Raw genomic sequence first — 9438 nt, 5'->3', positions numbered from 1 at the left:
GCGCGGGCGCCCCCCAAGATGCCCGCCACTCCGTGGGGAAGCCCACGCTGGAGCAGGCTGGGACTGAAGGACTGAACCCTGTGGGAAGGACCTGTGCTGGAGCAGTTTGTGAAGAACTGCAGCCCCTGGGAAGGACCCACCTTGGAGAAGTTGGTGGAGGACTGTCTCCTGTGGGAGACACCCCACAGCGGAGCAGGGCCCGAGCGCGGAGTCCTCCTCCCCCTGAGGAGGAAGGAGCGGCAGAGACCAGGTGTGACGGACTGACCCCAGCCCCTGTTCCCTGGAACCGGGAGTGGGGCTGAGGTGGGAAGGAGGGAGGACTGGGGAGAAGGTGTTCGAAGGTTGGTTTTACTTCTTAATATCCTTGTTCTGATTTGATTGGCAGTAAACGAAATTGATTTTGTTTCTTCCCCAAGTTGAGCCTGTCTTTTGCCCGTGACCACAAGTGGGGAGCGATCCCTCCCTGTCCTTGTCTCGACCCACGAGTGTTTCTTTATATTTTCTTCTCATCTCACGGGGCGGGGGGGGGAGGTGTAAGCGAGCGGCTGCGTGGTGCTTTGTTACTGGCTGGGCTGAAACCAGGACAGGGATACTTTGCGTCACTACTTTGTTTCACTCTTCACAAATTCATGAATGTCTTGTTGTCTTTGGGTATTTTACGGCTCTGGACTTGTTCTTAATCTTGTTTGATATCTTAGCTTTAGATCATTTTGTTCATTCTCTTCATTCACATATCTTTCTTTTTAATATGTGTTCTGCTTCTTCTGGTACTTTCACACACGCACACATATACACACTTCCACTCGCACTCCATTAAGTCCGATGTTAATATTTCTTACAAATCACTGCAAGCTCCTCCTTCTTCCCTGAACGCTTTGTTCCTCAAGTGCAACCCTCACTCTTTATTTCCATCTGTATGGTAGCATATCAAATACAGGTGGAAGCCTGTTCCAGTAAGAAGGCCCCATTTACTCTCTGACTTTAGGATTCTGCCCTATTCCAATGGGTCATTAGTGGAACAAAGCCAAAAGGACATTCAATTATTTGCTCAAGTCTGAAAGGCCAGTGTTTCAAAACTGTGGAGTGTGCCACTAACAAGGATGAATCCTTTGGCAATGTATCCTTTCTACTGAAAATACTTGCCGTGTGGAACCTAAGACCCTTATTACAAATTCATGAATGATTTTAATCCATCCTGGCAGCTTTCATAAGCATTGCAGTCATCTGGAAGCAAAAAAGATCATTGGTTTGTGCAAAATAATACAGCTATGCTTATATTTGATCTAGCTCTCTAGTGGGAAAGGAATACTTAAACTTTTTTTTAAAAAATTAATCAAGAGACGTTTCTGCTATATTACATCTCACCAATCTATTTAGAAGTCATATTCAGTAAGATATAATAACTCAACACAGAGCATCAACAAAAGAAAAAAAGATGTCTAAAATGTGCACAGCACTTGATGTGTTGGAGGAGTTGTAAAATCGTGTTGTAAAACTTAACTACCAATTGTCAGAAACTAACACACTAATAGGAGAATCTGACTATCAAGAAGTCCTTTCATTTCTTTATAATATTTTAAACTCTTTCCCCAAAACATGAGTTTCTCTTTGAGCACTCTTAACTTAGGCACCATTTGTTGCAGAGACAAAGCTGTCAGAAAGGAAATCAGATCTGAGAGCGAGCAGCTTTTATTTCCCTGGGGCATTATGGTGTAAAATGATAGCAACAGTCAACAAGTAACATTTATTGTGGTAGATGCTTGAAGAAGTACCCAATAGCTGATTTCTAGTACAATTTTCATAATATTATTTTTCCGAGTAAGCAACTGTTGTGGAAACAAAAGAGATACTGTATGATCACAAGTCAGAGAGGAATCATGCATGGGAGAGGATGCATTGAAATGAGTAGTGTTCCAGAGCTGTGGTGTATAATACAGTTGACCCTGATGTCAGGCCAAAACTAAAGATTCAAACTTTCAAAATTCCATCTCTTATTTCTGTAAGAGCCAAACACAGCTGAGCTTTGGGTAGGGCTCCTAAACGCTATGCAATCTCTTCATTCTGTAGGTAGAACAGGCTTGTCCCACTTGCTCAGATTTGCAAAAGGAACTCGGGTAAAGAAAGGTTATAATTAATCTCTCTTCCCAGTCTGCCATGAAGAAATTAGTTTTACAGCTTGCATTGCCACTGATAAATAATATCAATAAAAAATAATAATAATCAGAATTAGGCATCCCTCCTCTCTATTCAGTCACGAGTAATTTGCATTGAGGGGTACCAAAGAACAGCGTAGTGAAATCGCCCTCACGCAGCTAACCAGTCTGAAGAAATTAAGTCTGTGTATAAACTACATGTAGATTAAAAAACAAACAAACAAAAAAAACCCCAACAAAAAAACCCAAACCAAACCCTGAGACCCATGCCTGAAACAGAGCAACAAGCCGGGGAATATTTAAGTTGGTTTATATTTATTTACAAATGTTGGTAGCAGATGGTAACCAACATTCCATCAGTATGGCTGTTTAAGCAACTTAAAAGCTGTAACAAACAGCACAATTTATGTAGCAGCTCGCCTTCTTTTGCCCACTCTTAACTTGTGTTACCCAGAACAACTCCCATTACCATTCATCACACAGCTAAGTAGCTAAAAAAGGAAATAGATGCAAATGCAAAACCAGGAAAGCAGCGTGGTTGTCCAAAACTAGAGATCAGTGGTTTCTCCATCATGAATGCCTGCTGTGAGTGATAGTTCCATGCACAAATTATTGTTTTCAGAAGATTTCTTCCTCTCCTAAGTACAGAGTGTACCTTGGTTATTAAAGCTTGTAGAAGCTACAGATGTAGACGTTGCCTTAGCTGCTAGATAGGCATAATTTATCTCGCTGCTCTCTTTTTAAGAGAGCATATATTTAGCAGACAAACTAAACTAGTCTGCTTTTTTTCCCACATTACCCTTTTATTTTCATGCAACACCCAAGCTGGCTGAGATGTGGTGATGACTGACAGATGAAGGTGGCTAGTCAAATGGATGTCTATGATACCTATTGGCTAAAAAATACTATGTAAAGAAAATAAATACATACAAATGGAGGTCTGAGCTGAATTTCCCCAAAAGAAGGCCTCACACCTAAGAATATTGCATCTAGAGTTGTCATACAGGATATACCTTTTTTTTATACCTCCCACTGAAACAGTTTAATTCAGGTGGGCTCCTCTTTCTTGGATACCCAATTCACTCACAAATTCATGAAGAAAGATTATGTATTCACAGGCAGCTGGACAGAACTACTTGTGATACCAAAGTGGAGGCAGAAGAAAACAATTCTATCGCCATAAAAGGGATGGGCAATATAATGAGCAAGCAGTGATTTAAAAATGGAAACATGAATGCTGCTTTGTAAATATTTACCATGAAGCTGACTTTCCTGTTCAAGCAAGTGGTAAGGAACGGGGTGGTCACTTGTTCAGGAGAATGTCACTGTAGATGGCCCGGAGAGGAAGGTACCACCACCGTTTCTCTGTCTGAGTTGGCCTCACAGCCTGCCTGGCACCAGAAACCTCCATTCAGCAAGAGCTCAAAGCGTGCGTGTGCAGGTGTGTGTGCGCATTTCTGTCTGAGAAAGGATTACTGACTGTACACCTGCAAATTGAAAGAGGCACTGACTACACTAATTTGATCCTTCCTGGGAAAATTCTATGTACAGGGGTAATGCAACGTCATAAAAACCAGGTGCAGTCTGAACCAGAAATGGGCGTGGTTTAAGCTGATTTAATTGATTACATTAAAAATATTAAGAGGCTGAGGAAAAAAAATGTTTTTCCTTTCTTTCATTTATATGTAGTTGTCGTGGTTTAACCCCAGCCAGCAACTAAGCACCATGCAGCCGCTCACTCACTCCCCCCCCATCCAGTGGGATGGGGGAGAAAATCAGGAAAAGAAGTAAAACTCCTGGGTTGAGATAAGAACGGTTTAATAGAACAGAAAAGAAGAAACTAATAATGATAATGATAACACTAATAAAATGACAACAGTAGTAATAAAAGGATTGAAATGTACAAATGATGCGCAGGGCAATTGCTCACCACCCGCCTACCGACACCCAGCCAGTCCCCGAGCGGCGAATCCCTGCCCCCCCCTTCCCAGTTCCTAAACTAGATGGGACATTACATGGTATGGAATACACTGTTGGCCAGTTTGGGTCAGGTGCCCTGGCTGGGCATGAGAAGCTGAAAAATCCTTGACTATAGTCTAAACACTACTGAGCAACAACTGAAAACATCAGTGTTATCAACATTCTTCACATACTGAACTCAAAACATAGCACTGTACCAGCTACTAGGAAGACAGTTAACTACATCCCAGCTGAAACCAGGACAGTAGTACATGCTCAAAACAACTTGTGTGAGAGTATCTCCTTAATTAGGAGAGGCGCGCTTTTAAAAGATTCTTTCTGCGTAACTTGATGCGTTCCACAGCAAGTTTTATTTAAGACTGGGATGTGCATGTTTAGATCCGATGCGTGCAGGGTATATGCCCACCGTACATTTTGCTGAGGTCCCCTCTCAGCCATGAGCAGCTCTGAGCGTGGCCACGAGCCCAGCGTGTGAGCCTTTCAATGCCACAGTGTGGCTGATGCTCCCGTCACCTCGTGGCTTCTGTACCCGCTTGCGTGTAGTGGAGCGCGGAGCCCGTAGCTCTGCCTGCAGGGACCTGCCCTTGTGCCACCTGCGGGAGCCCTGGCATGGCCGGGCTGACAGGGCTGAGGGACGGGGATGCAGGGCTGCCCATGCTCTGGTGTGCCTGCACCCTCGCTGCAGATCCGCCCAGTCCTAGAAACAGACGGGTGCTAAGTCAGTTTTGGGCCTTAAAGCAGCGCCAGACTGAAATCGCCAGACTGAGGAGTGGATGATGGATGGGTGCAGGCTGAGAACTGGCTGAGCGCCCTGAATAACTCCGGTTTAGACATCGCCACGCTGGAGGAGACTTTGGCAGCATCTGCACTTACCTTCCACTGAGCGCTGAATCATCCTGCTCAGCTGGGCTAAGCAGTACCTGGCCAGGGAAGGGACGCCAGGGAAGGATGCTGCTGTGCCAAGGGGCCGTGCCTGGCTGGGGCTCGGAGCAAGCTCTGGGGCTCGGGGTGCTCCTGGTTCCTGGGTGCACGCACGGCCGTCCTCCCACCCGCGCAGGGCAGGCGCCGACGGAGCCAGACGGAGCCAGACATGCGGGGTCTGTCTCTGAGAAAAAGGCAGATCTGCCAGACACCAGGCAGGCAGATTTATGTGGTTGCTCTTCTCTCCCTGTGCTGCAGAGTGGAGCCCATGCCTCACCATGTCTCAGGAAGCAGAAGCTGTGGGCCTTGCCGGCAGTGTATGCAACCGGTGCCGTTAGACTTGTCTTAGAAGTTGCTGGTAATGACGTATTTAGGTTACAGCAGATGACATTTTCATTAGTGGTGCTGTTTCTGGAGAGGAGCGCTGAGTAGTGATCATTATTATTGCTTTAACAGATTGTATCTGTGCACAGCTGCCACCTGCCACTCTCAATACTGCGCTGTAGAGACAGCCCTGGTTTTAAGTCCTAGTGGGTGACCTTATTATCAGTTCCATGTTTTCAAAGCCCACAGAAGCCTGGCCCCAAATTATACAATTTAGAAATAAATACATTGGAGGGCTCCTTTTTGTTGCTGTTTGGCTTCTGGCCATACAGGTCATTTTTCATTTTTCTGTAAGGCTAAGATTTTAGGTGTGGGAAGGAGGGAAGGAAGGGGGAAGAGGGGGGGGAAGGACAGAAGAAAGGAAGGGAAGAAGGGGGAGAAGGGAAGGGAAAAAGGGAAGAATAGCAAGCAAGAAGAAGAAGAAAAATAATTTCTGCAGAGCACCACCAGGAACTATGCCTTTAAGAAAAGAAACAGGTAGAATAACTTCACATAAAACCAGAGACAATAGCTCTGTCAAGACTTGGCTCGCTGAACAAGAGTGAAAGGCAAAGTAAATGAATATATTTTATCCAGCAATAGCTTGTCAGCTTAAAATTATCCATGCCAGCACAGACATTAACAGGGTTGTAAAGCCACCCCATTCCCTTCTCATAAATTCCCCAGCTTGAATTAGTCAACTTGAGATTTCTTGTCCCCTCAGTACTTGTGATTCTTGGGACTCTAACCCACAGCAGTCCAGGTAATGGATTACCTTGGTGCTGAATTTTATTTTATTTCCTGAAGTAAGAGGGCTGGGATTTCAGGCTTTTACACGTGAGTGCTACCTTTACTTTCTGGGCTATTGAATATGCAGGTGCAGAAGGACAGAGTAGTTCGGGATCTGTGGTTTCTCTAGCTGGCTGGGGGTCACAGAGATGATAATTCAGAAAAGGAGTTAAGACAGCGGGGGATCCAGGAATAATTGTTTGGATGATGCTACAAAAGTACAATATGATTTTGGGAAAAACGCAGTGCTCTGAGCTTTGTCTGGAGGACCAACTCCCTAAGGCCTGTCCAGGCAGTCACCTGAGTCAGCGTGAAATATGGCACAGATTGTTTAGAAGGTGTGAATTTGGACCCTTGTGCTGTGTAAATCCCTACATTCACCCATTTAACAGACAGATACAAGTTTACACCACTGGCAAGTTTGGCAATAACTTTAATTTATAATCCAAATCCTTCGTCACAAATCTGGAGAAAATTACTCCAAAACGTGATCCTTGACACTGGGAACAGTGTCATTTAAATGCAAGCTGTGGATTGGCCACGGTCAAAGGTTTCTGCTATTCATTGCTTCCATTTTAAATGTGTGTAGAAAGAATGGATTTTGTAGTTGAAAGCCTAGTAACGCTGTTATCCTTGTTCAATTTTTTAGCACCATCTGTTCTTCCCAAGTAGAAATTCCTGACAAATCATGTGAGCAAAAACTTACTTTATTTCTCCATGCAGCAGATGAACCATTAGAATTATGGAAATCTGGTTGGGCAAAGAAATATGTTTATAAAATGATTGGTTTAAGTCTTTGTTTTCTGAGAAAATGACTTTTTAATGTACTGACAGCTGTCTCCCTCTGGCATGTTTTCAGTTTAACAGTTTATGTTGGAGCCAGATCATTTGTTTCATAACTGGCTGTAGCATAACAAACAGCACTTTCAAATCTCCAATCAGCCCACGTATCACATAAATATTATCTGTCCCAATTGGGATACTTTTCGAATCACTGTGTTCACTTAATCGTGCCTGAAAAATACGTAAATAATATGACCACTTGATAATCCTCTTTTAAGTCACATAGATAAAAAAGTGAGTTGACTGAAACATTTGGATATTTTTATTAGGTCATTTCAATTTAGAGTCAAGGAAGCTACTCAGCACATTAATGTATATTTATTTATTTACTAAAATAGTTCTATAGTGCTTCTTCGAATCCTATCTAGAAAACAAATATTATTTTCTGATCCCTAGAGCTTCCAAAGCCCAGTGCGGTGGGCACTGTGCAAATACAGTCCGGAGGCCTACAGGCTAAATCAGGGGTTCATTTAAATGTCTTCATACCTTGCTTTCAGATAGGAGAGCCGTGGGCTTCATGGTCCAGTCCCTCCATCTGTATCCAGTGGTGTCCAGCTGGACCCAGGCTGGTTTTGTGTGGGTGAGTGTGGAAGTCTGCACACAATTCGTTGTCAGCACTCCCATCCCTTGAGCATCATACAGGACATCCTCAGCACCACTTTGGAGCAGTGCCTGCACCTTGGGTTGAAAACTGCAGTCTGAACACAGAAATCAAGTTGTGGTAGGGGCAGCTGGAAGCGAAACAGAGGGAAGTTCTCTTCATTTCCATCTAAAGTGGTCTTTTGACATAATTTTATCACCTTAATGGTATGTTGTGGATGTGACATAGAAATGGCAACATCGGACTATTATTTCTATTACTGGCAGTGTGGTGCTACCTTTCCCTGTTTCATAGGGAAAAGAGAAGATTATAGGCCAATTGATCTGTAGCATATTCTGTGTACCGTGATGCCACCCATATTTGTTTGATAAGGATTCCTTAACATTGTGTTAAGAGATGTCGGTGATTTTACTGATTGATTAGATCCACTCATTGTGGAACCAGAGCAATGCTCAAGCATCTCCTCGAGGCTTAAATATGTTCTTTGTTCCTGAACAATGGCATTTGTACTCTCTCCTAAATCTCATTTGTCAAATAAATTTTGCAACCAAAGTGGCAAGGATCTACTGTAAGTAGAAAATTTTCTTGCTAACCAAACAGTGAATGTTACCAGTCTCTAGCGTATTTCTGAGGTGCATCTGCGTCTGTGATCTGTCCCTGGGCTATATACATTCTGAACTGAAACATTTATTTTGTGTCACAATAATGTGCTTATGGACCGTGTAAAAACAGAACAAATATTAAAACCTTTGCAAGCCTTATACCACAAATGAATAGATGCATAAGGAAGGAAAAATAAAAGCTCTCTGTAGAAATAAGCATCTGGATAAAACATCTGTAAGGGAAAATGTGTCTGGCGGATGGCTTTTTAGATGAAAACCAGAAGCCCCATTAAATAAGTATTTGTTTGCAGGCTGTTGGAGGTTGCAGCCATGGGTAGGAAGGGTGGTCTTCTGACCTGTGCCTCCAAGATTTTCACTATAATCTGTGACAGTACTACTGTGACACCAGTATGAAACGTGGAGCTACAGAGGCAGCATTACCAAGGTTATACTGCCTGTGCATTGTATGGGTTCCTTTCCCTACAATGACTGTCAAATCTGAATTAACTCTGATTCAAGGTAAGGCTTGAATGTCATTACTGCACTGGACCCTGGGAGGTCTCATTGAACATAGTATTCATTGTGTGCTAGTCACAACTCTAGAGCAGATTGTACCATATGGAGCCATGTGAGGAGTTCTGGGATAAAGGGAGAAAGAGTCGAGAGGGCTCTTTTGGTAGGAGGCATGATGAATGGGAACATCTTTTAACCACAGGATTTGCCACGTCAGGTAGGCTGACCTTTAGTGGCAAAAGAAGCATAACGGTCAGAAAGGGAGCTATGGGACTTGTGTGAATGTCTTAGATGATCCAGTTGCAACTTGAAGGAATACTAAGTGAGGCAAGTACATGTTGCATTTATTATTTAATCTATCTCTTTGTACTATTTGCATAACCTTAGTGAAGATCCGCTCATTTTGGAATCTGAGAAGCCTGCATGCATTATATGGTACATATGTCACATGTCTTTTAGGACATGGATTCATAGAAACTCTGGGGAAAACCTTCAGTTTAAGCTATTTAAGCTGAAGCTGTACCTGTACTTATCTGCATTGCCGCTCTCATCTGATCATTTTGCCTATGGGAACTAGACTGGATAAGAGAGGCCAGTTCATAGTTGCTTCTTGCTTTAGTTCAGGTACCAGAACTCAAGTGTGCTCCCAGATTTGGACACAGAGGTAGAAGTG

This window comes from Haliaeetus leucocephalus, unplaced genomic scaffold, assembly GCF_000737465.1.
Source record: "Haliaeetus leucocephalus isolate CR32 unplaced genomic scaffold, Haliaeetus_leucocephalus-4.0 Scaffold795, whole genome shotgun sequence".
Classification (NCBI taxonomy): domain Eukaryota; kingdom Metazoa; phylum Chordata; class Aves; order Accipitriformes; family Accipitridae; genus Haliaeetus; species Haliaeetus leucocephalus.
This window is presented reverse-complemented; position numbering follows the sequence as displayed.